This window comes from Triturus cristatus, chromosome 10 (assembly GCF_964204655.1).
Source record: "Triturus cristatus chromosome 10, aTriCri1.1, whole genome shotgun sequence".
Taxonomy (NCBI): Eukaryota; Metazoa; Chordata; class Amphibia; order Caudata; family Salamandridae; genus Triturus; species Triturus cristatus.
The window spans coordinates 206,157,746-206,180,079 of NC_140593.1; positions in this window are offsets into that span (position 1 = coordinate 206,157,746).

Here is a 22,334-nt window from a genome sequence, read left to right on the forward strand (position 1 = left end):
TTTCTGTTCAGCTAACTTGAGTTCCCCATCCATCTTGAGTCGTGCCATTTCCAACTCGTGCAATCTGGTTCTTTCTCTTTCTCGGATCTCCTCCTGCGAGAGGCCCGTTCCCCGCTCCTCGGGAGCCGTGGCGTTCCCCTCTGGTGTGATGCTGCTTTGGTCGGAGGGTCCGGCGACCCCAGTTTCTGTCCACGACTCTAGGGCGTGCTTTAGATCATCCTTGGTACTCAGGCCGGTGGTAGCAATGCCAAGTTCTATGCAGAATTGTCTCAGTTCGCGGTGGTTGTATTCTTCTAACTTATCCATTTGGAATTTCTCGGTGGAGCTGCTATCTTTGGCTGACATCGTGTTTTTGTCGTGGGGTGAGCTACTCTCTGTACGATTACGCGTTGATTCGGATCGCGCCGCTGGCCACCAATGTTAGAAAGGGTAGACGGACCGGGAGGGTCGGCCGGGGTCAGGAGGAGAGGTCTCCGGGGAGAGCCGTCTCCAGCGATCGTACAGACAAGTAACTTCCCCCCCCCCCACAGACAGATACCACACACGGATAAGGTTCAGTGTTCTTTATAAGCACTTCTTAAGGTACGGTTGAATGGTACAAGGAGGTCTGGACTCAGGGGTCCCCTCGATTCAAGTCTCTCAATGCAGGGTAAGGGGGAGCGGGACACTGTGTTTACCAGTCAGGTAGTTCGGATGAGATGATGACTAGCTCACAATCCTCGAGCTTGGTGGTTTAGTTGGTACGGGCCGCGGCAGCGCCAGCAGGTCCCGGTCGAGATGGTCGGGACACGGTCCGCGGCAGCGCCAGCAGGTCCCGGAAAGATGGTCGATGTACGGTCCGCGGCAGCGCCAGCAGGTCCCGGTGAGGATGGTCGTTACAACGGGCCGCGGCAGCGCCAGCAGGTCCCGACGAGGATGGATGTTGCAGAAGGCCGCGGCAGCGCCAGCAGGCAGGACGATGGTTCACAAGAGCGGGCTACGGCCGTGCCAGTAGTCCGTCAAGGCTGAGTTCTCTCGGTGTCTCTCGACTCCAGGATACAACTGCCTTCCTGCTCCGGAGTTGCCCCAGTTATAGGGCAGGCGCTCTTTGATGTCCGGACCCTCGCACTTGGAGGTCGGAGGGCCCGGGATGAAGGTGTCCAGACACCCAGCAGGGGGTGGAGCCAGCGCCTGGGGGAGCTGGAGGCGATCGGCACCTGGCGGGGGAAGAGCTCTTGACACTTCGTCCTCCCATTGACCTGCCAAGTGGTCCGCTCACCTCCTGGGTGGATGGTGGTGCCGGGATGTCGGGGCCGGTCAGGCCCGGGGTTAGGGTCGGGGCGAGGCCACGCGGCCTCGTGGTGCAGGGCCCAAGATGGCGGCTTGAACCGGCCGGGGGAGCCGGTGGGGCTGGGCCCCGTGATGAGTAGAGGTCCGAGGGCAGAAGATCCGTCGGGAGACGGGGTACAGGTGCTTTTCGTGGGTTATGCCTGGTGGGCCGGAGCTCGGGCCCTGTCGTGCGGGGAGGGAGCAAGCCCTTCGTGTGGCCTGTCCAACAATACACTAGGATAGACTATGGGTTGGGGTACCCCTGTGATGGAATGTCCTCCCCTGTAAGGCTCTAATACATAATAGGGCAGCGGGATTAAAACTACCTCTAAGTCCCTAGCATATACTAGGGCATGGCAGTTTAGAGGCCAGCAGCCCTTTTCTGCACTTGCATGTGTGCACTGCTGAGCCTGATGTCAGTCAAAAAGTATCCCTCTGTGTGCAGAAAGATGCAAGAGAGGTGCAGAAAGAAGCCAGAGATGTGCAGAAAGAAGCCAGAGAAGTACAGAAAGAAGCAACGGAGGTGCAGAAAGAGGGAAGAGGGGTGCAGAAAGAGGCAAGAGAAGTGCAGAAAGAGGCAAGAGAGGTGCAGAAAAAGGCAAGAGAAGCTCAGAAAGAGGCAGCATGGGTGGAGAAAGAGACAAGAAAGTGTAGAAAGAGGCAAGAGAGTTGCAGAAACAGGTAACAGAGGTGCAAAAAGAGGGAACAGGGGTGCAAAAAAAGGCAAGAGAAGTACATAAAGAACCAACAGAGGTGCAGAAAGAGGCACGAGAGGTGCACACAGGGGTACAAGAAGTACAGACATTTGCAACAGAGGTACAGAAAGAGGCAAGAGGGATCCAGAAAAAAGAAAGAGAAGTACAAAAAGAAGGAACAGAGGTAGAGAAAGAGGCAAGAAGGGTGCAGACAGAGGCAGGAGAGGTAGAGAAATGTGCAAGACAGGTGCAGAAAGAAACAAGAGCAGTACTTAAACTACCAAAAGAGGTGCAGAAACAGGTAAGATGGGTGCAGAAAGAGGCAAGAGGGGTACAGGACTTTGCAAAAGAGGTGCAGAAAGAAGCAAGAGAGTTGCAGAAACAGGCAAAAGGGGTGCAGAAAGAGGGAACAGGTGGGCATACTGAGGCAAGAGAGTGCTGAAAGAGGCAAGAGAGGTACGGAAAATGACAAGAGAACTGTAGAAAGAGGCAATAAGGATTCAAAAAAGGGAAGAAGGGTGCAGAAAGAAACAAAAGAAGTGCAGAAAGAAGGAACAGAGGTGTAAAAAGAGGGAAGAGGGGTCAGAAAGAGGCACGAGGGGTGCAGAAAGAAGCAAGAGATGTGCAGAAAGAAACAAAAGAAGTGCAGAAAAAAGGAACAGAGGTGCAGGAAGATGCAACAGGGGTGCAGAAAGAGGCTACAGGGGTGCAGAAGGTGGGAAATGGGTTGGAGAAAGAGGCAAGGGGATATAGAAATATGCAAGAGAGCTGTAGAAAGAAACAAAAGAAGTGCAGAAAGAAAGAACAGAGGTGCACGGAGAGGCAGGAAAGGTTCAGAAAGAGGGGAAAAGGTACAGAAAGAGGCACGAGGGGTAGAAACAGACAAGAAAAGTATAGAAAGTGGCATCATTTCGGAAGATCTTTCAATGAAATCGCAAATCAACTCGGTCACTTCAGCCTGTTTTTTCCATCTCAGGCGGATCCGTAAGATTAGCAGGTTTCTTACCAAAGATGCTTTGACCCAAGTTGTTATTGCACTTATTACCTCAAGGCTTGACTATGCCAATATTCTGTATGCGAGTATCCCAGCCGGTCTCCTTCATCGACTTCAGCTAGTCCAGAATCAAGCTGCCCGCCTGATTTACCACCAGCCCAAATATCAGCATGTTACTCCCCTCCTCTTTAGTCTGCATTGGCTCCCCATCTCCAAGCGTTGCATCTACAAATTGGCATGTTCCACCTTCAAGGCCCTCTCGAATACAGCCCCTGCGTTCATCTCCTCGTGCCTGACTCGCTATACTCCCTCTAGGGCCCTTCGCTCAGCTTCTCTCAATCTCCTTGAGGTCCCCAAATTTAAAAGGAAGAAGCACGGTGGCTTGAGTTTCTCAGTCCAGGCTCCCTCTACCTGGAACTCCCTGCCACTCTCACTCCGCCTCTGTCCTCAGTATGATTCCTTTCGCAGACTTTTAAAAACTCTGCTTTTTCGTTCTGCATATGATTAACCCTCTCTCCTGAATCACGCTACTGGTCAATTGAGCGCCAAGAAACCTATGGTGATAGTGCGCGTTACAAATTTCTTTTAACATAACATAACATTTAACAAGAGTTGCAGAAACAGGCAAAAGAGGTGCACAAAGAGGGAACAGGGGTACACAAAGAGGCAAGAGAAGTACAGAAAGAACCAACAGAGGTGCAGAAAGAGGCAAGAGAGGTGCACACAGGGGCATAAGAAGTGCAGAAATTTACAAGAGAGGTGCAGAAAGAAACAAGAGAAGTGCAGAAATAAGCAACAGAGGTACAGAAAAAGGCACATGGGGTGCAGAAAGAAATAAGAGAAGTGCAGAAAGAAGGAACAGAGGTACAGGAAGAGGCAAGAAGGATGCAGACAGATGCAAGAGAGGTACAGAAAGAGGGAAGAGGGGTACAGAAAGAGGCAAGAGGGGTACAGAAATTTGCAAGACAGGTGCAGAAAGAAACAAGAGCAATACACAAACTACCAAAAGAGGCGCATAAACAGGTAAGATGGATGCAGAAAGAGGCAAGAGGGGTGCAGGAATTTGCAAGGGAGGTACAGAAAGAAGCACAAGCAGTGCAAAAGAACCAACAGAGGTGCAAAAAGAAGAAAGTGAGGTGCAGAAGGAGGCAAGAGAACTGCAGAAAGAGGCAAGTTAGTTTCAGAAGGGGTGCAGACTGAGGCAAGAGAGGTACAGAAATAGGCAAGAGAGGTGCAGAAAATGACAAACAAATTGCAGAAAGAGGCAAGAGGGATGCAAAAACTGGAAGGGTGCAGAAAGAAACAAAAGAAGAGCAGAAAGAAGGAACAGAGGTGTAAAAAGATTGAAGAGGGGTCAGAAAGAAGCAAGAAATGTGCAGAAAGAAACAAAAGAAGTGCAGAAAAAAGGAGCAGAGGTGCAGGAAGATGCAACAGGGTGCAGAAAGAGGCTACAGGGGTGCAGAAAGTGGGAAGAGGGGTGGAGAAAGAGGCAAGTGGGTATATAAAGAAGCAAGAGAGCTGTAGAAAGAAACAAAAGAAGTACAGAAAAAAAGAACAGAGGTGCAGGGAGAGGCAAGAAAGGTGCAGAAAGAGGGAAAATGGGTGCAGAAAGAGGTACGAGGGGTGCAGCAAGATGCAACAGAGGTGCAGAAAGAGGGAAGAGGGGTGCAGAAAGGGGCAAGAGAAGTGCAGAAAGAAGCAACAGAGGTGCAGAAAGAGGGAAGAGGGGTGCAGAAAGGGGCAAGAGAGGTATAGAAAGAAGCAGCAGAGGTGCAGAAAGAGGGAAGAGGGATGCAAAAAGAGGGAAAAATACAAGACGGGGGCAGAAAGAGGGAAGAAGGGTGCAGAAATAGGCACAAGGGTTGCAGAAAGATGGCAAAGAGGTGCAGAAAGAAGCAAGAGAGTGCAGAAAGAAGGAAACAGAGGTGCAGGGAGAGGCAAGAGAGGTGCAGAAAGAGGGAAAAATGTGCAGAAAGAGGCAAGAGGGGTACAAAAACAGACAAGAACAGTATAGAAAGCGGCAAGAGAGCTGCAGAAACAGGCAACAGAGGTGCACAAAGAGGGAACAAGGGTACACAAAGAGGCAAGAGAAGTACAGAAAGAACCAACATAGGTAAAGAAAGAGGCAAGAGAGGTGCACACAGGGGCAGAAGAAGTACAGAAATGTACAAGAGAGGTGCAGAAAGAAGCAAGAGGAGTGCAGAAAGAAGCAACAGAGGTACAGAAAGAGGCAAGAGGGGTGCAGAAAGAATCAAGAGAAGTGCAGAAAGAAGGAACAGAGGTACAGAAAGAGGCAAGAAAGATGCAGACAGAGGCAAGAGAGGTGCAGAAAGAGGGAAGAGGGGTGCAGAAAGAGGCAAGAGGGGTGCGGAAATTTGCAAGACAGGTGCAGAAAGAAACAAAAGCAGTGCAAAAGAACCAACAGAGGTGCAAGAAGAGGAAAGTGAGGTGCAGAAAGAGGCAAGAGAACTGCAGAAAGAGGCAAGAGAGTTACAGAAACAGGTAAAAGGGGTGTGGAAAGAGGGAACAGGTGGGCAGACTGAGGCAAGGGAGGTGCAGAAAGAGGCAAGAGAGAGGCAGAAAATGACAAGAGAACAGCAGAAGGAGGCAAGAGGGCAAAACATGGAAGAAGGGTGCAGAAAGAAACAAATGAAGTGCAGAAAGAAGGAACAGAGGTATAAAAAGAGGGAAGAGGGGTCAGAAATAGGCACAAGGGGTGCAGAAAGAAGCAAGAGATGTGCAGAAAGAAACAAAAGAAGTGCAGAAAAAAGGAACAGAGGTGCAGAAAGATGCAACAGGGTACAGAAAGAAGCTACAGGGGTGCAGAAAGTGGGAAGAGGGGTGGAAAAGGCAGCTGGGTATATAAAAAAGCAAGAGAGCTAGAGAAAGAAACAAAAGAAGTACAGAAATAAGGAACAGAGGTGCAGGGAGAGGCAAGAAAGGTGCAGAAAGAGGGAAAAGGGTGCAGAAAGAGGAACGAGGGGTGCAGAAGGATGTAACAGAGGTACAGAAAGAGGGAAGAGGGGTGCAGAATGGGGCAAGAGAGGTTTAGAACGAAGGAACAGAGGTACAGAAAGAGGCTAGAAGGATGCAGACAGAGGCAAGAGAGGTGCAGAAAGAGGGAAGAGAAGTGCAGAAAGAATCAACAGAGGTACAGAAAGAGGCAAGAGGGGTGCAGAAAGAAGCAAGAGAAGTGCAGAAAGAAGGAACAGAGGTACAGAAAGAGGCAAGAAGGATGCAGACAGAGGCAAGAGAGGTACAGAAAGAGGCAAGAGGGGTGCAGAAATTTGGAAGACAAGTGCAGAAAGAAACAAGAGCAATACACAACCTCCCAAAGATGCGCAGAAACAGGTAAGATGGGTGCAGAAAGAGGCAAGAGGAGTGCAGGAATTTGCAAGCGGGGTGCAGAAAGAAGCAAAAGCAGTGCGAAAAAACCAACAGAGGTGCAAAAAGAAGAAAGTGAGGTGCAGAAGGAGGCAAGAGAACTGCAGAAAGAGGCAAAAGATTTGCAAAAACAGGCAAAAGGGGTGCGGAAAGAGGAAACAGGTGGGCAGACTGAGGCAAGAGAGGTGCAGAAAGAGGCATGAGAGGTGCAGAAAATGACAAGAGAATGGCAGAAAGAGGCAAGAGGGCAATAACTGGAAGAAGGGTGCAGAAAGAAACAAAAGAAGTGCAGAAAGAAGGAACAGAGGTGTAAAAAGTCAGAAGAGGGGTCAGAAAGAGGCACGAGGGTTGCAGAAGAAGCAAGAGATGTGCAGAAAGAAACAGAAGAAGTACAGAGGTGCAGAAAGATGCAACAGGGTACATAACTAAGCTACAGGGGTGCAGAAAGTGGGAAGAGGGGTGGAGAAAGAGGAAAGTGGGTGTATAAAGAAGCAAGAGAGCTATAGAAAGAAACAAAAGAAGTACAGAAATAAGGAACAGAGGTGTAGGGAGAGGCAAGAAAGGTGCAGAAAGAGGGTAAAAGGGTACAGAAAGAGGCACAAGGGGTACAGAAAGATGCAACAGAGGTGCAGAAAGAGGGAAGAGGGGTACAGAAAGGGGCAACAGAAGTGCAGAAAGAAGCAACAGAGATGCAGAAAGGGGGCAAGAGAGGTATAGTAAGAAGCAGCAGAGGTGCAGAAAGAGGCAAGAGGGATGGAAAAAGAGGGAAAAGGCAAGAGGGGAGCAGAAAGAAGGAAGAATGGTGCAAAAAGAGGCACAAGGGCTGCAGAAAGATGGAAAAGAGGTGCAGAAAGAAGCAAGAGAGTGTAGAAAGAAGCAACAGGGGTGCATAAAGAGGGATGAGGGATAAGGGGTAGAAAAAGATGCAAGAGAAGTATAGAAAGAAGCAACAGAGATGCAAAAAGGGGGAACAGGGATGGAGAAAGTGGCGAGAGGGGTGCAGAAAGAAGCAAGAGAGGTGTGGAAAAAACCCAAAAGAAAAGTAGAAAGAAGGAACAAGGGTGTAAAAAAAGACAAGAGGGGTGCGGAAAGACAGAAGAGGGTGCAGGAAGAAGCATGAGTGGTGCAGAAAGAAGCAAGAGAGGTACATAAAGAAGCAAGAGTAGTACAGAAGGATGCAACAGAGGTGCAGAAAGAGGCAAGAGGGGTGAAAAAAGAGTGAAGAGGGGTGCAAAAAGAGGCACAAGGGGTGCACAAAGAAGCAAGAGAGGTGCAAAAAGTAACTAAGGAAGTGCAGAAAGAAGGAACAGAGGTACAGAAAGAGGCAAGAGGAGTGCAGAAAGAGAAGAGGGGTATGGAAAGAGGTACATGGGGTGCAGAAAGAAGCAAGAGAGGTACAGAAAGATGCAAGATAAGTGCAGAAAGAAGCAACAGACCTACAGAAAGGGGGAAGAAGGGTGGAGAAAGAGGCAAAAGGGGTGCAGAAAGAAGCAAGAGAGGTGCAAAAAGTAACAAAAGAAGTGCATAAAAAAAGGAACAGAGGTGCAGAAAGAGGCAAGAGCAGTGCAGAAAGTAGCAACAGACATACAGAAAGGCGGAAGAGGGGTGGAGATAGAAGCAAAAGGGATGCAGAAAGAAACAAAAGAAGTGCAGAAAGAAGGGACAGAGGTGCAGAAAGAGGCAAGAGGAGTGCAGAAATAGAAGAGGGGTACAGAAAGAGGCACAAGGGGTGCAGAAAGAAGCAAGAGATGTGCAGAAAGAAACAAAAGAAGTGCAGAAAAAAGGAACAGAGGTGCAGAAAGAGGTAAGAGCAGTGCAGAAAGTAGCAACAGACATACAGAAAGGCGGAAGAGGGGTGGAGATAGAAGCAAGAGGGATGCAGAAAGAAACAAAAGAAGTGCAGAAAGAAGGAACAGAGGTGCAGAAAGAGACAGGGGCAGTGCAGAAAGAGGGAAGAGGGGTGCAGAAAAAAGCAAGAGACGTGCAGAAAGATGCAAGAGGGGTGAACAAAGAAGCAAGTGAGGTGCAGAAAGAGGCAGCAGGGGTGCAGAAAGAGGCAGCAGATGTGCAGAAAGAGGCTAAGGGGGTGCAAAAAGAAGCAACAGAAATGCAGAAAGAGGCAAGAGAGGTGTAGAAAGAAGCAAGAGTGGCTTGCACACCATTAGTACCACATTATCACTCACATTAAGCAGTAAGTAACAGGTGACCATTCTAGGTTTACAAAGGACCTTCCACCATGCTGTAACACTTGTCGCTGCATTTTTGGTAACGTTTGAGCTGTTTGAGCTAGAAACAAGGCTTTTTCTGTTCAAATCTGCAGGTTAGGTAGTACATGATGGATTATGTGGCCAATGCGGAAAATGTATAATTGTGTGAAAGTTGGTGCAGCCAAACAGTCGCACAATTCCAGTGGCCCTGCTCATACCTCTGACTAGGTCCAAAAGTGCTCCTCAGTGATTCCTTCTTTTTGTTCTCATTGAGTTCATAGTCTAGCTTCTATGGAAATGTGGAAGACTAAACCTGAGATTATCACTCCACAACACAGACTACCATACCACATAATTGCTCTCCATAATACATAATCCCACTCTACATAATTCCTATACAATAAATACCACATACTTTCTATCCACATAATTTCACTTCACAACATACCACATAATTCCACTACACACAACGTACATCCACTCCACTCCCAAAAACTTTAGTTAAAAACTTTTACATTTACAACTCCAATAGCTCTAGCTCTTGCAAATGTGAGACCTATTAAATTACAAATACTTCTTTAACTGGTAGTCACGTTTGCAGAGTGGTGGAGAAAGGGGGCTGAGCCTCCAACCATCACTCATGAATTCCACTGCGTAGGACTTACAGAGGTACCAGGAGGGCTTCTTGGCCCCAAAGTCCCTCAGAAGTAAAGTGGTCTTCATGCCCCAACCATTACTGTGCCAGGAGGCATGTTTGCAGAGTGGTGGAGAAAGGGGGTGTGGCCTCCGAAGACCTCTTAGCTATCTCACTTTGTTGGACTTAGTGGAGGTAACATGATGAGTAGTTGGCCCCCAAGGACAACCTTGGGGCCCAACCACCCCTCCTATTACCTCCAGTAAGTCCCACACAGCAGCATTGCTAAGTTCCCATAGCAAGCCACGCCCCCTTTCCCCACCGCTCTGCAAACGCGCTCTCTGGCGCGCTTTTAGATTAGGATTAAAGTCCCCTTCGCTGCTGGGGGTCCTTAGGGGCCAACTAGCCTACCTGTTACTTCCAGTATGCCCCACACAGTGGGATTGCTGAGAGGCGGTAGCAGGCCATGCCTCCTTTCTCCAACACTCCGCAAACGTGTGGGGATTACTGGAGGTACCTGGTGGCCTAGTTGGCCCCCAGGGACCCTCAGGCTTCAAGGGGACTTAATCTCCCATCTTAGAACACGCCAGGAGGTGCGTTTGCAGAGTTGTGCAGGGAGGGGGCGGGGCCTCTGGCAAGATGCCAGCTTTTTTTTTTTTGCTAGACTGGGAGCTGTGTGGCCCCCATTCTTTTAATATTTTTGGGGCCCTGAGGACCGCATCCCACAGGGCCTGCCCCGTTTAAATAAAAAAAAACGGAGCAACCCCACGCATGTTTTAACAAAAATCCCCGGGGACGTTGCGGTCCCCGGGGCTGTGGGTGCCCCCACAGGCCCCCACAACATAATTAAGGAATTGTCCCCGGGACCTGGCACACCCAGGGGCTTGAAACACACAAAATGCGCAAGACCGCCCTTCGTTTTTCTTCCAATAATTTCGGTCGGATTCGCGCTCCCAGCGCGTATTCAGCCAAAATTATATTTAAAATATGCTTTTTGGGGCCCTGGAGGTCCTTGTGGGTCCCCCTGAGCGGGTCTAGGGGGTCACGGTGTTTCTACCCTGCCCCCTTTTCTTGTTTTTTAATGATATTTCTACAGTTTTCTTGTGACTCGGTTAACAAGTCACAAGATGGCTGACAACACATTCTGGTTTGGAGTGTGGGGAGCAAATCAGAATTAAGCTCGTGCTCAGGAGGATTTGCGAATCCTCCTCTGTGCTCAGATATCGATATTTTTATTTTTTAATTTCTCAGGAACTACTGAACGGATTTACACCATTTAAATAAAAGAGCTACCTTTTTGCCAAATTTGGTGTAATTCTGTTCAGCAGTACGGCTGTAGCCTGTTCCACAAATCCTATAGATATTAACATTATCTAAAGGCGGGGCATTTGAGCATGCAGTACTTCAAGGTCCCACCAAGAGAATTCTGTAATACAGTCGTGAAGCGAGCCTAGGAAGAAGAGGTTGATCCTCGAAACGCGTCGGCCCCAGAACGCTTCACCGGATTCAATTACCCTTGTTTGCCGAAAATAAAACTTTAAGTTTTCAAAAGCAGCGAGTGCGCTCTAAATGCTTGTGGGCTTTTGGGAAACATAAATTTACGCGTGGCGCCCATGCCACGCTGAGCTGCACCGTCCTTTCATCTCAAGGAGGCTGCGAGGAAGAAACGTTCTTCACTCTACAGTGCTGCTTTTGGGCTCAAAATGAACAATGGATTGAACTCGGAGGTCCTACTTAGGAACATAAATGTGCTTAAAATGACTGCTTTCAGAACCTACTAAGGATGAACTATCTCTTGTGAACGGACCATGTAACCCAGCATGCACTATTCCAACTTTGCAACCAGCTACTAAGCACATACCCACTAAAGGCGGGGCATTTGAGCATGCAGTACTTCAAGGTCCCACCAAGAGAATTCTGTAATACAGTCGTGAAGCGAGCCTAGGAAGAAGAGGTTGATCCTCGAAACGCGTCGGCCCCAGAACGCTTCACCGGATTCAATTACCCTTGTTTGCCCAAAATAAAACTTTAAGTTTTCAAAAGCAGCGAGTGCGCTCTAAATGCTTGTGGGCTTTTGGGAAACATAAATTTACGCGTGGCGCCCATGCCACGCTGAGCTGCACCGTCCTTTCATCTCAAGGAGGCTGCGAGGAAGAAACGTTCTTCACTCTACAGTGCTGCTTTTGGGCTCAAAATGAACAATGGATTGAACTCGGAGGTCCTACTTAGGAACATAAATGTGCTTAAAATGACTGCTTTCAGAACCTACTAAGGATGAACTATCTCTTGTGAACGGACCATGTAACCCAGCATGCACTATTCCAACTTTGCAACCAGCTACTAAGCACATACCCACTAAAGGCGGGGCATTTGAGCATGCAGTACTTCAAGGTCCCACCAAGAGAATTCTGTAATACAGTCGTGAAGCGAGCCTAGGAAGAAGAGGTTGATCCTCGAAACGCGTCGGCCCCAGAACGCTTCACCGGATTCAATTACCCTTGTTTGCCCAAAATAAAACTTTAAGTTTTCAAAAGCAGCGAGTGCGCTCTAAATGCTTGTGGGCTTTTGGGAAACATAAATTTACGCGTGGCGCCCATGCCACGCTGAGCTGCACCGTCCTTTCATCTCAAGGAGGCTGCGAGGAAGAAACGTTCTTCACTCTACAGTGCTGCTTTTGGGCTCAAAATGAACAATGGATTGAACTCGGAGGTCCTACTTAGGAACATAAATGTGCTTAAAATGACTGCTTTCAGAACCTACTAAGGATGAACTATCTCTTGTGAACGGACCATGTAACCCAGCATGCACTATTCCAACTTTGCAACCAGCTACTAAGCACATACCCACTAAAGGCGGGGCATTTGAGCATGCAGTACTTCAAGGTCCCACCAAGAGAATTCTGTAATACAGTCGTGAAGCGAGCCTAGGAAGAAGAGGTTGATCCTTGAAACGCGTCGGCCCAAGAACGCTTCACCGGATTCAATTACCCTTGTTTGCCGAAAATAAAACTTTAAGTTTTCAAAAGCAGCGAGTGCGCTCTAAATGCTTGTGGGCTTTTGGGAAACAGATATTAACATTAATGTATATTATTTAGTGGTGTGTGTGAAAAATGTACATTTCTATTTTTATAGAAAAAGCACTGACTTTACAATCATTTAATGACTGTTGTGTGCCAGCAGATGGAGAATACTAGACCACACCACCTCTCCTGAGTAGGCCTTGGACTGCTCTGCTTCACAAGCCTGAGAAAGTCAAGTGCTACACTGGGGTACTTGGTTCTCAGTACGAAAACAATTGTGAACCTTTTACTTTTGCAGGACTCCTTTCCTGTAAACTAATAACCCAATGTCATACACTACCTAAATATTGTATTAACCCAGATGAATGATTGAATGACATTTTTATTGTGGATATTTCAACTCTCCGGACTATAGCTAAGCACTACATAGCAAAGAATAATATTTTTAAAAAAATACACTGAGGCTAGGGGGTTAATCTATGTATATCAAGTATTAAAAGATGTGCCCTGTCTACAATCTGTGGTAAGGAAGAATGTAGGAAGGTGGAATCTGACTATATGGTTGCCCCCACTTTTTTCCTGGTGTTTGAATGGGTTTTGACTAGTCTGGCTGGGATACTGCTATCCAGGACCCCAGCCTATCTGCTTACTCCCTTAAATGATTGGTGTGCATATTAGATGCACTAGTGATTGGATACTGTGGTACCTTATGAGCCCCTAGTATATGGTACCTTAGGTACCTAGGGCATTGGTACTTCAGAGGCCTACCAGGGGCTGAAGCATGTATTATGCCACCCCTGGGAAGCAGACTCAATCTGACACCACAGGCCTGCTACTGCAGCCTGTGTGAGGTAGTGTTAGCACTCCTCACAGAGGTATAGGTTCCTATATCTAACCATACACACACATATAAACCTATCAGCCACCCCTATGGCAGGCCCTATCAATCCTGAGGGCGGGTGCTTGGTTTACTATGTGAGGGGGTGCCTCTGGATGCGCAGGACCCCTCTGCAGCTACTAGAGTCTATTCCCTATGGCTGTTTGTGGATGCGGTTAAACCATATACTCTTAAGTGCATTATAACCTTGCGGTAAATGCTAACTTTGGAATGACTGCATCAAAACATGTCGTGTTTGGTGTCAAACAACTTGGAATCATACCCCCACACCCGTAACTGGTGTGGGAGTATGATCCCACCCTTCTAGAGGGGATGACATGTACCCACTGTACTAAACGACAGAAATCTGAAAGAGCCCTGGCATCACAAAATAGATGCCACCAGCACAGACACTGGGCTGACCTCCTGCTGCTGACTGAAACTCGCAGTGGAGGGAGCCCAACAAAAGGCATCTTGTCACAGGGAGGTGTCACCACCTTCCAGACAGGATTTAGTGTATTGGGGCTGGGTGGGTGCACTCCTAGAGTGCTTTGAAGTCCTGCACTGGGGGAGCAGTAGGCTCCTCTGTGCATATGCCAGATCAAACCGGTTCAGGGGCTACCTGCCCCTGCTCTGGCGCAAAACTGGACAAAGGGAAGTGGGTTTAACCACCCCCTCCCCTGACCCTCATAGAGGAGTGGTCATAGAGCTATTCCCTCCCCTATCCTCACTATAAGATAGCAACAGATAACCCTGGACGACGCTCTACAAAAAATAATCCTGGCCCTCCGACGTTCCACTACCTTTGGAAGACAGAAGAATCTCCCTTGGAGTCAAGGAGTGACTCCCCCGCTTGGCAGGCACCAAAAACCTTAATCAACGGTTGAAAACTTTCCCGCACCCGCCGGAGTTCGAAGTCTCTGCTGCCCCAGAAGTGGATTTTATGACTTCACGACGGCCATTGTGAGTCCCCAGCAGAGCTGTGGTGAGTGGACCCCACAAGTGACGAGGAACAGCAATACCCGGGGACCGTGCACTATTGTCAAGTGCAAACCCTAAACAACGTTCTACGAACTTGTGCATTGGACCACTTGTGGCCCAAGCCTCCAGCAGGTCTTGCACCAAAAGTCAGCGGCCTACCCCATCTCGAGTGACTGTGGGCTCCTGTGAAGCATTTCCTGAAGAGGCGTCTTTGCGATCACTTGCCCGTTGCCTAGTGGGTCCCCCAAAGACTTTTCTATCAACCCAAATTGCTCCTCTGGTTGAGCCAGGCCTGCCCTCACTTACCCTTGCTGAGTGAGTCCCTCAGACCTTGCTGGTCTGCACCATCGACTTTCTTCAGTCTACACAAGACTTGCAGTTGCCAAGGCTTGTTGGCTTCAATCCGGTTGCCGACACCGCCATCAGCCGCAGACGTTATGGGACACTCTGAATCCAGCCATTGGTTATCGTTGAACACTCCTGGACCTTGTGAGCGAAGAGTCAAAACACCATCGACGACCTGAAATCACCCGACATCCGTGGTCATCCATCTTCCTGGCCACCGGTCACTGGCAAGTGACTTTGAACACTGTCCCTTCAATTTTCAGGTCTTCTCCATCTTGAATCCAGGCTTGGATTCCACCGGACACTTCTTCAGTCGACGCAAGCAGCAAGTCTTCTTTGGTCTCCATAGAAAACAGCGACGCGACCCGACACCAAAAGACACCTATGCACCCGGCTTCCATGGGTGAGGTAACTCGTGCACTCCAGTGCCCTAGTGTGTGTTGGCCCTCGAAGTACTTACCTTGTAAGTGGCTTGCTTGTAGTCTTCCTCAAAGTACCCTAGAACTTTAAAAATCAAACCGCGACTTGCGCCTTTGTAATCAATAGGGAACCCGCGGCTGTGTTCACACACTGCACGCGTCTCCCGTGGGCCTGTTACTTACCTGCTAACACTGCAGTAGTGAAGCCCCAGCGATTCCCCAGGCCCTAGGCCTTGTCATTTTGCAAGTCGACATCCTTACACCACTTTCTTAGTATATGGTCTGGTACGCCCCTAGGGCTCCAGCCATATTTGTGCTTAATTTATTGTGAAACGTTGACATTTGAATGTGTACCTGGTTTCTAATCTCATAAAGAGATTAGTAGAGTGTGTCTAGTAATAAATACATATATATTTGATATATATACCTGTGTGGTGTCCTTTCATTTGGTAATTCAAGAGATTATAAGGTAAAACAAGCTGCTTTACATTCCTCTGAGACTGAGACTGAAGGCTGCTCTCCACAGCTACCACTAGGATAGCTTTCTTTAAAAGGTTGTCTTAAACCTATCTACCATAAGAGTCGAATAGGACTGGTGCAAGGTGGCCACTATAACTAGTGACCAGCATATGCCAGGCCAACTTCTCACATTGGTGGGCAGCGTGTGGGATTCCAACTTGCCATTGTTTTACCAGAAAATCTCAATTTGAATTACTAACTGAAAACCACTTAAGGTACTCAAGGTACATATAAAGTCAAGCTTAGTATAAATAAGTTGTACTGAACTTAGAGCTGTTTGTGAAGGGATAAGGAATAGTAGATAGAGGAAGCGAACTCATGTAGATCAGAAAAGGTAATCCAGTAAAAACGGTCTGTGGGTGCAGACGAGTAGATCCACCTGAGTAGGGATAGAATCTGGCAAAAGCACGTTCTGAGTGAGAGCCTGTCACTCGAATTGCACTCCGGTGAAGAAATCAATCATGCAATGGTAAATACAATGATTTCAAATTTATTCGTGTACTTCATTCGGATAATCGTTTTTTCAATTCAAAACTTTCCAAGATCACAAACGAGTTTATTTCAATTCATAACTCGATATGGCCCAATGCATTTCGAGCCGATGTGGCCCTTCATCAGAGGCGGCACTAAAATGAGAGGATACAAGGAATCAGCTTTAATCAAAACACATTGTGTGAGTATTGACAGAAGTATCCATAGTGTGCGTTGAACGTAAGAAACTCAAAGAAACTTCTTCTAGGAGATTAAGGTGAACCCCAAGAAAGGCACCGTGAGTCCTAGGAACTAAAAAAGTTCAAACGAGGTACTAAGTGCCGTGAAAAGCGAAATCAACCTAAGGTCTGGATAACTCAAAGAAAATGCTTAATCGTAAGTAGAGGAACCACCAAGAATAGTCAGCGTGAAAAAAGGGAACAACAAAGTACGTAAAGGTACCGTGTGCGGTATAAAGCACTTACGTGTTGGAAGGTAACCGGGCCGGTAACAACTGTCGAACCCCAGGGTTGCAGCGTTTTAGAGATGTGTCAAGTGCTCGGACGAAGTGAATTTAAATGCGTCCGATGATCGCCGTAGCGAATCGTATGGGGCTGTGACCCGTCGACCAATGGTGAAGGTTCTCACTAATGAGAGTGAAGTCAATCAATTATAGGTGGAAAAAAGAACCGATGTGCCATGTGATGTAGCGATCCAATCGCGGTGTAAGCATATAAGCCGGATATAATTCGCGTACTGATACATAAGGGTATGTATACGCAAATGTATGAAACCAGAGAAGAGTAAACAAACAATGAGAACTACGGTGAAAACAGACTCGTAGTTCAGGTAGTAGTGCGCGTGGGGTAAACAAACGATGAGAACTACGGTGAAAACAGACTCGTAGTGTGGGTGAATATGCGCTTAGGAAAAATATATGAGTAGTGAAAAAATAAACGCCGGACGTATAGAACCGGCGAGGGAAAAAGTGTTGTAACCAGGGAGGTAAATTTCAATAAACCAAGGTGCGTGTGCTGACTATATAGAATAACGGGAGTGTCTCAATCAGAATGAGACTACTGGAAGTTTAGTTACCAGAAAGTAGAAAAAGTGTATGTGTAGTAAAACACAGTGAATGAAAGTGTACCGTGTCATGTGGTGTGTAAAAAATGGAATAATAAAGTTTATGTGACATCAGGAAACATAAAGTTACAGGGTCCCAGGTCTCTGGGAATATGACCCATAAAAAGATATATTTGGACACGGTCACAAAAGAAGCTGGAAAAACATGTCAACAATGCTGTAGCAGAATCAGTAGATTTACAAAAAGCAGCCAAGATCGTAGCGTTCGTTGAGTCCTTTTGGGTGAATCGAATCCAATTTGTTGATCCAAAATACTTCACGTTGTAATAAGAATTGGGTGTTGTTGCGTCCTTTAGTTAGCGGGACTTGTTCAAGAATCAAGAAGCGCAATTGACAAATGTTGTGTTGTGCAAGATGGAAGTGATTTGCAATTGGAGATTTCATTTGTAGGGTACGTATGTTGCTTTTATGTTCGTTGAGTCTGATACGTATTTTTCTCTCTGTTTTTACGACATAAACTAGTCCACAGGGACATTTGAGCATGTAAATCACGTTTTTGTGTGTTACAAGTGGCTGTAACCATCAGTTTGATAGGATAACCTTTATGGGGATGTGAAATGCTGTTGCCTTTGATGATTGAATTGCAATTCCCACAGTTAAAGCACGGAATGGTTCCTTTAAAATCTGTGCTGGTCTGAATTTTTGAGGTGGACAAAATCTGTTTCAGATTGCGTGACCTTTGATAGGCGAATCTGGGTTGTGAATCAAAAATGTGTTGAAAGTCTGGTTCGTTACTGAGTATCGGCCAGTATCTTAAGATCGTTTTTTTAATTTGGTAGCTTTTGGTTGAAAATTTTGAAACAAACACAGTTCTAGATTCGTGCTCTGTTGGAGTTTTGGGTTGAAGCAGTTTCTGTCGTGTGATAGTGTCTGCTTTGGTAATTGCATTTTCTAAGATGGTTGATGGATAATTGCGTTTTCTGAATTTTTCAATGCATTCAATTTTGCTGGGTTCATACAAATCATCTGAACTTGCAATTCTTTTCAGTCTTAATAATTGAGAGTATGGTAGGTGTTTTTTTAGTGAAGGTTGATGAAAGCTGTCATAATGCAACAAATTGTTCCGATCAGTCGGTTTAGTATAAACTTGTGTACTTAAATGGTCGCCTCTGTTGGTGACGAGAGTATCCAAGAAAGTTACTGAGTCCTGACTGATAGTGTGAGTGAATTCGATTCGGTGATCAACTGAATTAAGTTTTTCGATGAGTTGTTCTAAGAGGTTAACTGAACCTTTCCAAATGATGAAGGTGTCATCTATGTATCTTTTATAAAGGATCAGGTTGTCCATCCAGATCTGTTCAGTCAGAATGCTGTCTAGTTCAAGACGGTACATGTATAAATTGGCATACGTGGGCGCAGCACAATTACCCATAGATGTGCCAGAGCATTGAATATAATATGTTCCTGACCATTCAAAATAGCTGTGGTAAAGTGTAAAATGAATGAGTTCCATAAGGAAGATTTTTAAGTTGTTGGGTTTGTTCGTTAAGAGTAAAAAAGATTCAATTGCCTCAATTCCTTTGTCATGGGGAATAGATGTATATAATGACTTGACATCAATAGTGGACAATATGATATCTGGGGTAATTTGATTTTGTATTGATTCAATGATGTTAAGAAAATTGGTGGTATCTTTGATGTAGGTTGACATGGATTGTACCAGAGGTTGTAGATGTTTGTCTAAATATCTTCCCACGGGTTCATGAATTGAGTTGACAGTAGAAACAATGGGTCTAAACGGAGATTTAGTGGCATGTTTGTGGATTTTCGGTAGCATATAAATGTAAGGAGTTGACGGGTCTTCTTTAATGAGGTATTTTTTGTCGTCATCTTTTATGGTTCCATTGTCATAGGCGACGTTGATGATGGTCTTGAGAATGTCCATAAATTCCTTAGTTGGATCTGATGTTGTAGGCATGTAAATTTCCAAATTTTGTACATGCTCATTAACACTTTCTAGGTAAAAGGTAGAATCCATTATTACAAGGGCACCCCCTTTGTCTGCTTCTCTAAAGGTAATTTCAGATTTGTTAGCTAATTGTTTCAAAGTATCTTGTTCTTTTTGTGTGATGTTATTAAAGGTGCTTTTGGTATGATAAGTGATATTCTTAAGATCTTTTTTGACAATTGTTTCAAAGGCGTCAAGTGCTTTATGGCTCTACCACTAGGATAGCTTTCTTTAAAAGGTTGTCTTAAACCTATCTACCATAAGAGTCGAATTGGACTGGTGCAAGGTGGCCACTATAACTAGTGACCAGCATATGCCAGGCCAACTTCTCACATTGGTGGGCAGCGTGTGGGATTCCAGCTTGCCATTGTTTTACCAGAAAATCTCAATTTGAATTACTAACTGAAAACCACTTAAGGTACTCAAGGTACATATAAAGTCAAGCTTAGTATCAATAAGTTCTACTGAACTTAGAGCTGTTTGTGAAGGGATAAGCACACCCTTGCTACAGCTCAAGTTAGGTTCAGTAGGCCACAAACTAGTGTAGGTAGTACAACACTGCACAACACTAGAATGTCCTTAAAAGGTGGAGCCAGTGGGTCCACCCAGCCTCAGTACAAGGACATGATCTACTTTGACTTGAAGGCCATGTGTGTTGAAAGACACCTGAAGCAAGGACAGAGTCCCTCCACACAACACCTGATAAATCTACTAGTAGCAGATGATCTTAGACTGGCTCTAGAAGCTGGTGGATCTGGATCAGGGGGTGGGTCAGCCATAGTCTCTGGGTCTGATGATGAAAATCAAGATGACCTGGAGTCTGTGATTGAAGGGACAGACCCAGAAAGGTCTGAACAGGACATAGGAATCCTCCCTAAGAGGGCTGATAGAGTGGAAGAGAGGCCTAGGTCCCCTTTAAGGGAATCTGACCATTCATATCACTCTTAACAGAGAATCTGTCCATCAGAGGAACTCATACTCATAGAGAGACCTCCTCTGAAAGTAGATACAAGATGCTCCAGTATGAGGAAGCTAGGTTTGCCCTCAGAACCAAGCAATTGGCCTTAGATAGAGAAGCCTTTGAGCTCCAGAGAGCTTCTAGAAAAGAAAGGTTAGATACCCCTGGTGGCAGCAACAGTGTCCCTAGAGGTAGAGAATATATTCCAGACCATAGGAACCTGTCCAAGGTTGTTCCTCCCTACCAGAGTGGGGATGATATCCACAAATGGATTACTGCTATGGAGAGGGCCTGTAAAGTTCAACAGGTCCCCCAGAAACAGTGGGCAGCAATCTTGTGGCTCTCCTTTTCTGATAAAGGTAGAGACAAGCTTTTCACTGTTAGAGAAGAGGATGCTAATGATTATGAATCCCTGAAGAGTGCATTAATAGATGGGTTTGGCTTAACCACTGAACAGTACAGGTTGAAGTTCAGAGATACCGAGAAAGCACAGACTCAGGATTGGGTGGACTTTGTAGATTGTGCTACCAAGGCTCTGGAGGGTTGGATAGTTGGCAGTAGAGCAACTGACTTTAAAGGATTGTATAATTTGATTATGAGAGAGCAGATCCTTAACAATTGACAAAACCAACTCTTACACCAGTACCTGGTGGACTCTGATCTGACCTCTCCCCAAGAATTGGGAAAGAAGGCAGACAAATGGGTCAGAACCAGGGTAAGGCCCAAGAACCAAGGTGGTGACCAGAAGAAAGATTCCACTAAGCCCAAAGAGAAAGGTGGGGATAATAAAAGTACAGAAAAGTCCTCAGAAGGGCCCCAACAATCCAGTTCTGGGGGTGGGTCCCAAAATCCTTCCTCTTCCACTAAGAAACCATATTGCCATGTGTGCAAGCAACCTGGCCACTGGAAAACTGACTCCAGTTGTCCAAAGAATGGCAATAAAGAAAATGTTCCTCCCACTGCAGCTCCAACACCTCCTGTTACTACTAGTAGTAATCCCCCAGGTGGTGGGAGTGCACCCAAAAACTTAGTTGGGTTTTCTTGGGGAACTCAGGTGGACTCTGGCCTAACCAGGTCCCCTACTCAAGCAACTCTAGTCTGTGATGGTGGCATGGGGTTTGCCAACTTCACCATGAGTCCCAATATGTTGGGCAGGTACAGACAAGAGCCCATGATCAATGGTCAGAAGGCTGTGGCCTACAGGGACACAGGGGCTAGTGTCACCATGATGACCCAGAAATTAGTACCCCTAGAACAGCTTCTACCTGAGTTTAGATACCAGGTGACCAACATTGATGGAATTAGGACAGACCATCCCATGGCAGTAGTAAATCTCAGCTGGGGAGGGGTCACTGGCCCAAAGAGAGTGGCAGTGTCCCCAACCTTACGTGTAGATTGGCTACTGGGGAATGATCTGGAAATCTCAGCTTGGGCTGAGGTGGACCACAAGGCCCATTTAAGAATGTTAGGTATCCCTGAGAGAGTGGATGAGACCCAGAGGGCCTCACCTCCACCCCAGGAGAGACTAAGGGAAGTGAAGCCTGAAACAATGGATCACTACACCCAAACAGAGATCATAGGGGGTGAGGGACAGTCCTTCCCCCGCCAGACTAAAGGTAAGGGTCAAGTTTCTAAGGGAACTGATTCTGCCCCTTGTGAAGTAACTGCCCCAGAAGTGGACAGGCCTGTCCTGGCCACATCTCTGATGGCAGGGGATCCTTCCAAGGTGGTACCCAGTCTGGAGCAGGTATCCTGCCCCTCTCTACCCTGCCTAAGTCAGCCCAGGGCTGCAGAGGTCAGGGAGGTCAGTGGACCCTTAATGGGCCCCTTTCCAGAGGAACCCCCTCATCAACAGATTAGGGACACCCAGCAGAGTAGTTCTAGCCAGGTGAATATTCCTCTACAAACTGAAGGATCCCCCTTACCCCTATGTACAGTTATCCCACAGATGGACTCTGTTGGGCACAGGGAGACCTGGGACATAGTTGCCCCAAAGGTTCCAATGCCCTCCACTGTTCCAACCAGAGGGACCCAACCCCCAGCTGTAGGCAACCAGAGGTTGACCCGTAGGGCCAGATATGACACAGTCATGGGCAGAAAGGCTTCCATGGTGACCAGTGTACTGAGGAAGCTAAGACCACCCCAAATAGGGCCTCACTTCCAGACTCAGACACCCCTCCAGCCTACTTCTGTACCAAAACACAATACAGGTAATTGCCCCAGACTTTAGAGAAACTCTAGAACCCCTTGGGGTAGGATTTCCCAAGTGGACCATGAGACAGAGAGAAACCATGCTAGTGCAGGTTCTTACTTATATGGCCACTCAGGAAATAAAGGCTTAACTGGACAAGGTTAGCCTTATCTCCTTTCGTTTGGGGGGTGGGGGGTTATATAGGAAGGTGGAATCTGACTATATGGTTGCCCCCACTTTT